Raw genomic sequence first — 15228 nt, forward strand, 5'->3', positions numbered from 1 at the left:
CAACTTTTTATAATATTTTTGGGACTAACATATTGATCCAGTGCCCAGTGCTAGTTCCTGTCTGTTGCATGTTTTATGTTTCGCAGAAAACCAATATCAAACGGAATCCAAACGGGATAAAAACGGACGGAGAATTATTTTGGAATATTTGGGATTTTGCGGAGGAAGAATCAACGCGAAACAGTGTCTGAGGTGGCCACGAGACAGGGGTCGCGCCCCCACCCCCTGGGCGCGCCCTGGGCTCTCGAGGGCCACCAATAAGGCGGTTGACGCTCTTCTTTTGCCGCAAGAAAGCTAATTTTATGAGAAAAATCTGGGCTAAAGATTCACCCCAATCGGAGTTATGGATCTTCGGATATTAAAGAAACGGTGAAGGGGTAGAATCAGAGAACGCAGAAACAGAGAGATAGATCCAATCTCGGAGGGGCTCTCACCCCTCCCAAGCCATGGGAGCCAAGGACCAGAGGGGAAACCCTTCTCCCATCTAGGGAGGAGATCAAGGAAGAAGAAGAAGAAGGGGGCCTCTCTCCCCCTTGCTTCCGATTGCGTCGGAGCGCTGCCGGGGGCCATCATCATCACCGCGATCTTCACCAACACCGCCGTCATCTTCACCAACATATCCATCACCTTCCCCTTTCTATATCTAGCAGTCCACTCTCCCACAACCCGTTGTACCCTCTACTTGAACATGGTGCTTTATGCTTCATATTATTTTCCAATGATGTGTTGCCATCCTATAATGTCTGAGTAGATTTTTGTTGTCCTATCGGTGATTGATGAATTGCTATGATTGGTTTGAGTTGTATGTTTTATTATTGGTGCTGTCGTATGGTGCCCTCTGTGTCGCGCGAGCGTGAGGAATTCCCGCTGTAGGGTGTTGCAATACGTTCATGATTTGCTTACAGTGGGTTGCGTGAGTGACTGAAACACAAACCCGAGTAAGTAGATTGTTGCATATGGGATAAAGGGGACTTGATACTTTAATGCTATGGTTGGGTTTTACCTTAATGGTCTTTACTAGTTGTGGATACTTGCTAGAGTTCCAATCATAAGTGCATATGATCCAAGTAGAGAAAGTATGTTAGCTTATGCCTCTCCCTCAAATAGAATTGCAATAGTGATTACCGGTCTAGTAACATAGTCAATTGCTTAGGGACAATTCCACAACTCCTACCACCACTTTTCCACACTCACTATATTTACTTTCTTGTGTCTTTATTTAAGCAGCCCCTAGTTTATATTTACGTGCTCCTTATTATCTTGCAAACCTATCCTATCACACCTACAAAGTACTTCTAGTTTCATACTTGTTCTAGGTAAAGCAAGCGTCAAGCATGCGTAGAGTTGTATCGGTGGTCGATAGAACTTGAGGGAATATTTATTCTACCTTTAGCTCCTCGTTGGGTTCGACACTCTTACTTATCGAAAATTGTTGCGATCCCCTACACTTGTGGGTTATCAAGACCTTTTTATGGCGCCGTTGCCGGGGAGTCATAGTGTGGGGTGAATATTCTCGTGTGTGCTTGTTTGCTTTATCACTAAGTAATTTTTATTTACTGTTCTTAGTTGTTTTGTATCTTTAGTTATGGGTAGGAAATGCAAAATACCAAAAAATTAGTTGTACCTACTACACCGAGGGTTGAAGAACCACTCAAAATCTATCACACTACTGAAGCTTTTTACTTGGATCATCTTCGATCCCTTTGTGCTCGTGCTGAAACCCCAACTAGCTTAGTTGAGGGCAAATCTTTAGATGAGCATGCTTGTTATGTGCGACACCGTATATCTGAAAAAGGGAAATTATTATGGGATCAAATTCAACGTTTGCAATGCTATGCTTGGAATTTATGTGAAATATATGATGTTACTTATTGTTCTGAAAACCCTAAGAAATACCTTCCCGACCAATCTGAGTTTGATAACTTCGTATGCTAAGGGTCTTTATAATTACTATGATGTTCAACAAATTGAAGAATTTGTTGCTTTTAAGGGTTCTTATGAAATTGCTACTTTGATTGAAAAGTATGATGCCACTCTTTACAAATCTAATTTTTTTGCCATACTTGAATATTGTTATGATAATTATGCTTCTAATGCCTATGTTAAACCATATATTGAGGTCCTCTCCGCTGTCCAAAAAGAGACTAATATTTTGCAGGAAGCTATGGAAGAAGAAACTGATGAAAATGTGAGCTCATTAGATGAAAAAGATGATGAGGAGAGCGAAGAACAAAAGGAGGAAGAGCGGATTGATCACCCGTGCCCACCTTCTAATGAGAGTAACTCTTCAACTCATACATTGTTTAATTCCCCTTCATGCTTACCGAAGGATGGTTGCTATGATGATTGCTATGATCCCGTTGATTCTATTGAAATATCCCTTTTTGATGATGCTTGCTATGCTTGTGGCCAAGATGCCAATATGAATTATGCTTATGGAGATGAACTTGCTATAGTTCCTTATGTTAAACATGAAATTGTTGCTATTGCACCCACGCATGATAGTCCTATTATCTTTTTGAATTCTCCAAACTACACTATATCGGAGAAGTTTGTGCTTATTAAGGATTATATTGATGGGTTGCATTTTACCATTGCACTTGATGATTTTGATAAATATAATATGCATGTGCTTGCTGCCCCTACTTGCAATTATTATGAGAGAGGAACTATATCTTCACCTCTCTATGTTTCCAACACGTTAGAATTGCAAGAAACTGTTTATACTATGCATTGGCCTTTACTATGTGTGCATGAATTGTTATTTTATGACATGCTGATGCATAGGAAGAAATTTAGACTTCGTTGTTGCATGATATATGTTACTTTGTGCTCGCTACTAAATTACAAATCATTGTTAATTAAAATTGGCTTTGATATACCTTGGGATCCGGGTGGATTCATTACTTGAGAACTAAATGCCTAGCTTAATGGCTTTAAAGAAAGCGCTGCCAGGGAGACAACCTGGAAGTTTTAGAGAGTGATTTATTTCTGTTGAGTGCTTTTATATAGTTTAAAAACAAAAAACTAAAGAGGGGAACCTAAAAACTTTTCAAAAAGGAAAGTGAAAGTGAGAGAGACAAGCATTGTTGAAGTGGGAGAGCTCCTTGAACTTTGTTCATGCTCACGAAAACTTTGTGAATCTTGCTTACAGAAAATTTTCATCAAAAATAATTATCCCCTTGTATAATTCCATTGTATTATAAAAATAATGTGCCAAAGTTTGCCTTTAGGCTGTTTACAATGCTTGTTAGTTTGTACATTGCAGGACAGAAACTTTGGCTGTAGTTCTTGATTTTACGTTTTTTGCTGGAACCTCAAATGGTTCTGATTCCTTTTGCACTGTCTTTATGTACAACTTGTTTATTTTTCCTAATTTTGGTAGAATTGTTGGGGTAACATAAGTATTGTGAATGTTCAGGTTGCTACAGACTGTTCTGTTTTTGACAGATTCTGTTTTTGATGCATAGTTTGCTTGTTTGGATGAATCTATCAATTTATATCAGTGGATTAAGCCATGGAAAAGTTATATTACAGTAGACACAATGCAAAAACAAAATATGAATTGGTTTGCTACAGTACTTAGAGTAGTGATTTGCTTTATTATACTAACGGATCTTACCGAGTTTTCTGTTGAAGTTTTGTGTGGATGAAGTGTCTAATCAAGGAAGAAAAGGAAGAGAGGCAAGTGCTCAAGCTTGGGGATGCCCAAAGCACCCCAAGTAAATATTCAAGGATACTCAAGCGTCTAATCTTGGGGATGCCCCGGAAGGCATCCCCTCTTTCTTCAACAAGTATCAGTATGTTTTCGGATTCGTTTCGTTCATGCATTATGTACGAGTCTTGGAGCGTCTTTTGCATTTAGTTTTCATTTTTATTTTTTGCACCAAGCTGGTATGAGATAGTCCTTGGTTGATTTATAGAATGCTCATTGCACTTCACTTAAATCTTTTCAGTGTGGTTTTATAGAATGCTTCATGTGCTTCACTTATATCATTTGAAGTTTGGATTGCCTGTTTCTCTTCACAAAGAAAACCTCCATTTGTAGAATGCTCTTTAGCTTCACTTAAATTTGTTAGAGCGTGGGCCTATCTTCTGTAGAAAGAATTAAACTCTCTTGCTTCATTTATATCTATTTAGAGAGATGACAGGAATTGGTCATTCACATGGTTAGTTATAAAATCCTATATAAACTTGTAAATCGCTGAATATGATATGTTTGATTCCTTGCAAAAGTTTTGCGATATAAAGATGGTGATATTCGAGTCATGCTAGTGGGTGGTTGTGGATTGTAGAGACATTTGTGTTGAGGTTTGCAAGTCCCATAGCATGCACGTATGGTAATCGTTGTGTGACAAATTTGAAGCATGGGGTGTTTGTTTGATTGTCTTCCTTATGAGTGGCAGTCAGGGACGAGCGATGGTCTTTTCCTACCAATCTATCCCCCTAGGGGCATGCGTAGTAGTACTTTGCTTCGAGGGCTAATAAACTTTTGCAATAAGTATATGAGTTCTTTATGACTAATGTGAGTCCATGGATTGTACGCACTTTTACCTTTCCTTCATTGCTAGCCTCTTCGGTACCGTGCATTGCCCTTTCTCACCTCGAGAGTCAGTGCAAACTTCGCTGGTGCATCCAAACCCCGTGATATGGTACGCTCTATCACACATAAGCCTCATTATATCTTCCTCAAAACAGCCACCATACCTACCTATTATGGCATTTCCATAGCCATTCCGAGATATATTGCCATGCAACTTCCATCATCATCATATACATGACTTGAGCATTTATTGTCATATTGCTTTGCATGATCGTAAGATAGCTAGCATCATGTTTTCATGGCTTGTCTATTTTTTTGATGTCATTGCTACGCTAGATCATTGCATATCCCAGTACACTACCGAAAGCATTCATATAGAGTCATATCTTTGTTCTAGTATCAAGTTGTAAGATCGACTTGTAAGTAAATAAAAGTGTGATGATCATCATCATAGAACATTGCCCCATGAAAAAAAGAAAAAAAGGAAAGGCCAAAGAAGCCTAAATAAAAAAGGGGGCCAAAGAAGCCCACCGAAAAAAAAAGAAAAAAAAAGGAAAAAAGGGCGATGTTACTATCCTTTTTTCACACTTGTTCTTCAAAGTAGCACCATGTTCTTCATATAGATTGTCTCCTATGTTGTCACTTTCATATACTAGTGGGAATTTTCATTATAGAACTTGGCTTGTATATTCCAACGATGGGCTTCCTCAAATGCCCTAGGTCTTCATGAGCAAGCAAGTTGGATGCACACCCACTTAGTTTCTTTTGTTGAGCTTTCATACATTTATAGCTCTTAGTGCATCTATTGCATGGCAATCCCTACTCCTCGCATTGACATCAATTGATGGGCATCTCCATAGCCCGTTGATTAGCCGCGTCGACGTGAGACTTTCTTCTTTTTGTCTTCTCCACATAACCTCCATCATTATATTCTATTCCACCTATAGTGTTATATCAATGGATTGCGCTCATGTATTGCATGAGGGTTGAAAAAGCTGAAGCGCGTTAAAAAGTATGTACCAATTGCTCGGCTCGTCATTGGGGTTGTGCAAGATGGGAGCATTTTTGTGTGACGAAGATGAAACATGGCCAAACTGTATGATTTTGTAGGGATAACCTTGCTTTTGCCTTGTTCTTTTGAAAAGACATGATTGCTTTATTGGTACGCTCGAATTATTATCATTTTTTATGTCAAATGATAGACTATTGCTTTGAATCACTCGTGTCTTAATATTCATGCCATGATTAGACATATGATTAAGATTATGCTAGGTAGCATTCCACATCAAAAATTATCTTTTTTATCATTTACCTACTCGAGGACGAGCAGGAATTAAGCTTGGGGATGCTGATACGTCTCCGTCGTATCTATAATTTTTGATTTTTCCATGCCAATATTCTTCAACTTTCATACTTTTGGCAACTTTTTATACTATTTTTGGGACTAACATATTGATCCAGTGCCCAGTACCAGTTCCTGTCTGTTGCATGTTTTATGTTTCTCATAAAACCAATATCAAACGGAATCCAAACGGGATAAAAACGGACGGAGAATTATTTTGGAATATTTGGGATTTTCCGAAGGAAGAATCAATGCGAAATAGTGTCCGAGGTGGCCACGAGACAGGGGGCCGCGCCCCCACCCCTTGGGCGCGCCCTGGGCTCTCGTGGGCCACCCGTAAGGCAGTTGACCCTCTTCTTTTGCCGCAAGAAAGCTAATTTTATGAGAAAAATCTGGGCGAAAGATTCACCCCAATCGGAGTTACGGATATCCGGATATAAAAGAAACGGTTAAGGGGTAGAATGAGAGAACGCAAAAACAGAGAGATAGATCCAATCTCGGAGGGGCTCTCACCCCTCCCAAGCCATGGGAGCCAAGGACCAGAGGGCAAACCCTTCTCCCATCTAGGGAGGAGGTCAAGGAAGAAGAAGAAGAAGGGGGCCTCTCTCCCCGTTGCTTCCGGTGGCGCCGGAGCGCTGCCGGGGGCCATCATCATCACCGCGATCTTCACCAACACCGCTGTCATATTCACCAACATCTCCATCACCTTCCCCCTTCTATATCCAGCGGTCCACTCTCCCGCAATCCGTTCTACCCTCTACTTGAACATGGTGCTTTATGCTTCATATTATTTTCCAATGATGTGTTGCCATCCTATGATGTCTGAGTAGATTTTCGTTGTCCTATCGGTGATTGATGAATTGCTATGATTGGTTTGAGTTGTATGTTTTATTATTGGTGCTGTCCTATGGTGCCCTCCGTGTCGCGCAAGCGTGAGGGATTCCCGCTGTAGGGTGTTGCAATACGTTCATGATTTGCTTATAGTGGGTTGCGTGAGTGACTGAAACACAAACCCGAGTAAGTAGATTGTTGCGTATGGGATAAAGGGGACTTGGTACTTTAATGCTATGGTTGGGTTTTACCTTAATGATCTTTAGTAGTTGCGGATGCTTGCTAGAGTTACGATCACAAGTGCATATGATCCAAGTAGAGAAAGTATGTTAGCTTATGCCTCTCCCTCAAATAGAATTGCAATAGTGATTACCGGTCTAGTAACATAGTCAATTGCTTAGGGAGAATTCCACAACTCCTACCACCACTTTTCCACACTCGCTATATTTACTTTCTTGCGTCTTTATTTAAACAGCCCCTAGTTTATATTTACGTGCTCTTTATTATCTTGCAAACCTATCCTATCACACCTACAAAGTACTTCTAGTTTCATACTTGTTCTAGGTAAAGCAAACGTCAAGCGTGCGTAGAGTTGTATCGGTGGTCGATAGAACTTGAGGGAATATTTATTCTACCTTTAGCTCCTCGTTGGGTTTGACACTCTTACATATCGAAAACTGTTGCGATCCCCTATTGTGTGGATTATCAGGATACCAGAGAAGGAGGCGATGGTTCCGGAGATGCCCCAAGGCAAAATCCCAGACGCCGGGCGCATGGGGGGTAAGACCCCCATGGATTATGCTGACGGGAGCCACAGCAAGTCTGGCTCCCGGCCGGTTACTGCGCCGGAGCCTCCAAAGGTTCCAGATTCCAATAGGCAGCCCCTCGCGAAGGAGAGCAAGCTGCTCGTGCCAATGACCTCCGCCCAGCAGGAGGCATCGGATAATTTGTTGGAAGCACTTCGAGGCGCTTCCATCGATGATGAGCACTGTACTCTTATGAGTACGGTGATTGAGAAGGTTCGGTTCGCCCAGAGCGGATTGACCGAAGCCTGCACCAGCCGCTAACTGTAGCCCCTGATACTCTGGTTGGTGTTCGGTAGGTAAAGCCAAACGGAGGGTCAACTAAAAAACCACAGGAAGCTAATAGTACTTGTCTATGTGAACAAACAGGCATTGCTGTTGACCGCCGCTGCACGCACAGCTGAGGTTGCCGGACTCAAGCGTGACCTGGGGCAGGCCGAAGAAGAGCTTGGCCTCGTGAAGAAGCAACTTGAGGAGAACAAATGAAAGTGAAACCCCGTCCGTGTGTCGTATAGAGGAGAAAAAATTGATGATGCTAACAAAAAGCATCATGGTTTTTGATAGGAACCGCGACCGAAGTGGCGGCCCTGAAGAAAGCGTTGTCTGTAGCCGAAGCCAAGGCGGCTATGGAGTGCACCGAGTGCGAGAAGCAAGATGCTCGGGTAGGAGAGGTACAACAAGAGCTCCAGGAGCTCGGCCAGAAGTTCGAGTCCTTGGAGCATGACTTCAAGACGCAAGAGTCTGATCTTGCGAAGGCCCTCCAGAGCGTGACAGACGCCAAGGCCGAAGCCCAGAAGGCCCTCCAGGAGATCCAGGTGGCCAAGAAGATAGCGGAGGGTAAGGCATTCTTTATGCAAAGCAAGCATGTGGAGGAGTCATTTCTTTTACTTACACGAATTCGGAGCTCTCCAGGGGCATTCGTACATCTGCCATGCAGCATTTCGGATGCCTCGGAGTTCTATCGTGCTGAAGAGGGGAGCTCGACGGACAAGTTGTTCTGGTCCCAATACATTGGAACCGAACACCCGATGCCTCTAAGTGACCAACTGAAGCAATTGGCCGAACTCCACAATGCGGCCGAACTGACCATGAAGGACCTCATAGTCCGGATGTGGCCTGGCGAGCCCCTGCCTGGTAGCTACTTTGGCCATAAAGCGGATGGTGCATGCCTGTCCACGGCTTGAAGTTATCAAGTAGTCCGTCTGTATTAAGGGTGCCCGACAGGCCTTTGCCCGCGCGAAGATGCATTGGGCCAAACTGGATTCTGAGAAGCTCGTGAAGGATGGACCCCCGGAGGGTAAGGAGCATCGCTACCCCGAAAAATATTATGATGGCGTTATGAAAGGCGCTCGTCTTGTGGAAAATGAATGTACCAAGAACATAATATTTGAGTGAATGTACTCATGTCGTCCTTGTAATATGAGAACGAGTTTGTTTGCACTATATAACGTTGTGTTTGATTTAAAATATTACCTTCTCTGCGGCCGTTTATCAAAATCTGAAATTAAGCCAGTCACCGGTTTCTGCCCCCTTGTAACTAGTACTGGGGTGTTCGTGGAAAACCCAAACACTCTTTATCCAAATTGTTGGTCCTTTAAGGAGGTGTTTAGCGCATCGAACAAGGCAATCAGACTATTCGGCTTTATAACTCTCACTTGGCCATAGAAGTCTATAATTTTAAATTTAGGCGAAGTCCCTAGTATCCGGAAGGCCGAACTGGGGCGCTATACACGCCTAAATCGGGCAAGGCCGATTCCTCGCCTTAAGCGAAAAAATTCTTTTAAGGATTTAGTACCTCGCGAACAGCGACCAGCTCTCGCCGCATCATGACCGTCAGTTTTCGGCTTTCCCTACTGAGGTGCTCGTCCGGAAGAACTGGGACACAATCGCATTAGTTCTCCCTGCGCCACCTTAGCTGATGTAATGGAACGTAAGGTACCAAAACAAGGGAGCCGGGCTGACCGAACTATTGACCCAAGACATGATTCAGAGCTGATGCATATAATGTTATAAGTTTGGGGTGCCGCACTGTTGAAAGTGTTCGGGCTTTTATTGCCATATTATGGAGCTCAATAGAAAAGTCCCTGGCGGACGGATCGTACCAAAGTGTTTGGATCCAACATTGAATAAATATTCAAAGGAAAATATGAAGATAGTAATAAGAAGCTGATGTTGTATACTATTTCCCATTGTTATTTGGATAATACAGCAATGTGTATGTGTAAAATTAATGCATTAAACAGAAAAAATAGGACTATTTGACATGTCCTATCCAAGGGCAGGCTGCATGCGGGTATGTAAAAACAGGTATAACGATCATTGAAAGAGACCACCTGGGTATTCCCTTGTGTGCAAAGCCTCTTGCCTGCTTGGTGTTCCCCTCAGTGATGAGTCTGATAGTCCGGTTCTCTGAAGGGGCTTCCCGAAAGTGGGGTCCTGAAAAGAAAGGAAGTTGAAGGATGTGCGGGCCTTGTAGGGGCTGAACCGCACTTTGAACTGCATCGTCTACTTGCCTCCGCATATGCCCATGGTATTTTGAGTGCGTAGTTTTGTACGTGTGGCACAAATGCCTCCTCAGTGGGGCTATTGTGGAGGACGGATTGCTAATCGAGCTCTTGGCACGCCTGACCGTCTTGCTGCGGGGTGCTCTGGACTCGCTTGACAGTGCTCGGGGTTGTTGTTGCCGAATAGGATGTCTGTCGAAGAATGTTGCTTTGTACTTCGGCCGCAAGGGTCGCAGTGTGCTCTTCCGTATGGAGGGAGCGATCTGTGTTTCCGTTGACTGATATAACCCTGCGGGTGATGACCCACAAATGTAGGGGATCTATCGTAGTCCTTTCGATAAGTAAGAGTGTCGAACCCAACGAGGAGCAGAAGGAAATGATAAGCAGTTTTCAGTAAGGTTTTCTCTGCAAGCACTGAAATAGTAGGTGATAGATAGTTTTGTGATAAGATAAATAGTAACAAGCAAAAAGTAAATAAAGTAAATAAAGTGCAACAAGGTGGCCCAATCCTTTATGTAGCAAAGGATAAGCCTGGACAAATTCTAATAATGAGGAAGGAGCTCCCGAGGACACATTGAGAATTATCGTCAAGCTAGTTTTAATCACGTTCGTAAGATTCGCGTTCGGTACTTTGATAATTTGATATGTGGGTGGACCGGCACTTGGGTACTGCCCTAACTTGGACAAGCATCCCACTTATGATTAACACCTATTGCAAGCATCCGCAACTACAAAAAGGAGTATTAAGGTGAACCTAACCACAGCATTAAATATATGGGTCCATATCAACCCCTAACGAAGCAACGCATAAACTAGGGTTTAAGCTTCTGTCACTCTAGCAACCCATCATCTACTTATTACTTCCCTATGCCTTCCTCTAGGCCCAAATAATGGTGAAGTGTCATGTAGTCGACGTTCACACAACACCACTAAAGGAAAGACAACATACATCTCATCAAAATATCGAACGAATACCAAATTCACATGACTACTAATAGCAAGACTTCACCCATGTCCTCAGGAACAAACGTAACTACTCACAAAGCATATTCATGTTCATAATCAGAGGAGTAATAATATGCATAAAGGATCTGAACATATGATCTTCCACCAAGTAAACCAATTAGTATCAACTACAAGGAGTAACCAACACTACTAGCAACCCACAGGTACCAATTTGTGGTTTTGATACAAGATTGGATACAAGAGATGAACTAGGGTTTTGAGAGGAGATGGTGTTGGTGAAGATGTTGATGGGTATTGACCCCCTCTCGATGAGAGGATCATTGGTGATGACTTCCCCCTCCCGGAGGGAAGTGTCCCCGGCAGAACAGCTCCGCCAGAGCCCTAGATTGATTCCGCCAAGGTTCCGCCTCGTGGCGGCGGAGTTTCGTCCCGTAAGCTTGCCCACGATTTTTTCCAGGGAAAGAGTGATGATATAGCAGAAGATGGACACCGGAGGCCCACTAGGGGGCCCAGGAGATAGGGGGCCGCGCCCTACAGGGGTGGGGCGCGCCCCCCTGTCTCCTGGACAGGGTGTGGGCCCCTGGCCTATTTCTTTCGCTCATAAATTCTTAATAAATCCAAAAGGTTGTTTCGTGGAGTTTTAGGACTTTTGGAGTTGTGCAGAATAGGTTTCCAACGTTTGCGCCTTTTCCAGCCAGAATTCCAGTTGCCGGCGTTCCCACTCTTCATGGTAAACCTTGTAAAATAAGAGAGAATAGCCATAAGTATTGAGATATAATGTGTAATAACAGCCCATAATGCAATAAATATTGATATAAAAGCATGGTGAAAAATGAACGTATCAACTCCCCCAAGCTTAGACCTCGCTTGTCCTCAAGCGGAAGCCGAAATCGAAAAATATGTCCGCATGTTTAGAGATAGAGGTGTCGCTAAAAATAAAATACGGACATGAGGGCATCATGATCATTCTAATAACAGCAATATATATATATATATATTGTCATATGATTTCCTATGCTCAAGTAATAAGCAGTTCACAATGTCAAGTATGGTTCATAAACTTCATTGGGAACTAACAAACTATAATCCCAGTCATTGAAGCAATTGCAATTTATCGTAACATCAGAAAGAGTCAATAATAAAGCTTTTCAACAAGCTCACATATTCAACTATCTCTTAGTCTCCCATAATTGCTAACACTCACGCAATACTTGTGGTTATAGAGTTTCAGACGGACACTAAGAAAGATAGGGGCTTATTGTGTTGCCTCCCAACGTATGCACCTTTAGGTGATGTCAACAATACTAGCCTATGCCAACTTACATCCAATTGGATATATGTATCATGATCTTTCAAACACGAGGAGCTTGCCAAAGGATAAAATGAAAAAGGGGAAAGGTGAGTGAGGGAGTTCCGGACTAGGGGGTGTCTGGATAGCCGAACTATCATGATCGGCCGGACTCCAAGACTATGAAGATACAAAATTGAAGACTTCGTCCCGTGTCCGGATGGGACTTTCCTTGGCGTGGAAGGCAAGCTTGGCGATACGGATATGTAGATCTCCTACCATTGTAACCGACTCTGTGTAACCCTAGCCCTCTCTGGTGTCTATATAAACCGGATGGCTTTAGTCCATAGGACGAACAACAATCATACCATAGGCTAGCTTCTAGGGTTTAGCCTCCTTGATCTCGTGGTAGATCTACTCTTGTAACACACATCATGAATATTAATCAAGCAGGACGTAGGGTTTTACCTCCATCAAGAGGGCCCGAACCTGGGTAAAACATCATGTCCCTTGTCTCCTGTTACCATCCGCCTAGACGCAAAGTTCGGGACCCCTACCTGAGATCCGCCGGTTTTGACACCGACATTGGTGCTTTCATTGAGAGTTCCTCTGTGTCGTCACCGATAGGCTCGATGGCTTCTTCGACCATCATCAACGATGCAGTCTAGGCTGAGACCTTTCTCCCCGGACAGATCTTCGTATTCAGCGGCTTTGCACTGCGGGCCAATTCGCTTGGCCATCTGGAGCAGATCGAAAGCTACGCCCCTGGCCATCAGGTCAGATTTGGAAGTTTGAACTTCACGGCTGACATCCGCGGGGACTTGATCCTCGATGGATTCGAGCCACAGCCGAGCATGCTGCACTGCCACGGCGAGCATGAATTAGCTCTGCAGCGGGACAGTACCCTGCAGGCCGCGCTCGAACCCGCTCCGATCTTCAATTCGGAGCCGGCTGCGCAGATTGAGGACGGATGGCTAGACACCGCCTCGGGGGCTGCAACCTCTACGGCGATAGAGCCGAACACTGATCTTGTCCCTCATAAAGCTCATGACTCCGAGGTGCCGGACTCCGAACCTCCCGCGCCCCCTCCAATCGAATCCGATTGGGCGCCGATCATGGAGTTCACCGCAGCGGACATCTTTCAACACTCACCTTTCGGCGACATCTTGAGAGCCCTGGTCGGACTGCGGTCAGGACGGTTGGGATGCGGACGACGAAGAAATTCAAAGCCCACCCACCACCCACTTGGTAGCCGTTGTCGACGATCTAACCGACATGCTAGACTATGACTCCGAAGACATCGACGGTATGGACGACGATGCCGGAGACGACCAAGAACCAGCGCCCACCGGGTACTGGAAAGCCACCTCATCATATGACATATACATGGTGGATATTCCAAAGGATGGGAATGGCGAAGGAATATCGGAGGATGACCCCTCCAAGAAATAGCCCAAGCGCCGGCGTCAGCGGCGCCGCTCTAAATCCCGCCACAGCAAGAATGAAGATTCCAGCACCGGAGATAATAATACACCAGACAGTGCCGAAGACAACCCACTCCGGCAAGATCCAGCGCAGGAGGACGGAGACGCCAGCCCTCATGAGAGAGCGACAGAAGAAGAGGTAGAGGATTATATGCCTCCCTCCGGAGACGAGGCAAGCCTCAACGACGATGAATTCGCCGTGCCTGAGGATCCCGTCGAACAAGAGCGTTTTAAACGCAGGCTTATGGCCACGGCGAACAGCCTCCAGAAAAAGCAGCAACAGCTTAGAGCTGATCAAGATCTGCTAGCCGACGGATGGACTGAAGTCCTCACGGCCGAAGAGCATGAGCTCGAACGCCCCTCCAAAAGCTACCCTAAATGCAAGTTGCTCCCCCGATTAGAGGAGGAAGCGTACGAACCCGCATCACCAGGAGACAATACGGCTGATCGACCACCCCGTGGTCGCGACAGAGAGGCCTCTAGGCCCATCACTAGACCTGTACCCCGGCATCGCTCGAAAAGCACAAGGCCACAGTGGAACGCTCCGGGCTTGCGAGATATATTGGAGGATAATGCAAGACAATCAAGATCGATCTATGGATTGCGTGGGCGCCCCACGGTACGTGACGACAACCGTCGCGTCAGACACAGTAAGTCCGGCCGGGCCGAACAAAACAGACAAAGCTCTTTTGAGCTCCGTCGTGATATCGCCCAGTACAGAGGCGCCGCACACCCACTATGCTTCACAGATGAAGTAATGGATCATCAAATCCCCAAAGGGTTTAAACCCGTGAATATCGAACCTTACGATGGCACAACAGACCCCGCGGTTTGGATCGAAGACTATCTTCTTCACATCCACATGGCCCACGGTGACGATCTTCACGCCATCAAATATCTCCCCCTCAAGCTTAAAGGACCAGCCCGGCATTGGCTTAACAGCTTGCCAGCAGAGTCAATTGGGAGTTGGGAAGACCTGGAAGCCGCATTCCTCGATAACTTCCAAGGCACGTATGTGCGACCACCAGACGCTGATGACCTAAGCCACATAATTCAGCAGCCAGACGAATCGGCCAGACAATTCTGGTCATGGTTCTTAACCAAGAAAAACCAAATCGTCGACTGTCCGGATGTGGAGGCCCTCGCGGCCTTCAAGCATAACATCCGCGACGAGTGGCTTGCCCGACACCTGGGACAGGAAAAGCCGAAATCCATGGCAGCCCTCACATCACTCATGACCCGCTTCTGCACGGGTGAGGACAGCTAGCTAGCATGCAGCAACAACCTCAGCAAAAATTCAGGCAGTCCGGATTTCAAGGACCGAAATGGCAGGTCGCGTCGTAACAAAAACAAACGCCGCATCAATGGTGACAATAGTGAGGATACGGCAGTCAATGCCGGATTCAGAGGCTCTAAACCCGGTCAGCGGAAAAAGCCATTCAAAAGAACTACTCCGGGTCTGTCCAA

Source organism: Triticum dicoccoides, chromosome 3B (assembly GCF_002162155.2).
Source record: "Triticum dicoccoides isolate Atlit2015 ecotype Zavitan chromosome 3B, WEW_v2.0, whole genome shotgun sequence".
Classification (NCBI taxonomy): Eukaryota; Viridiplantae; Streptophyta; class Magnoliopsida; order Poales; family Poaceae; genus Triticum; species Triticum dicoccoides.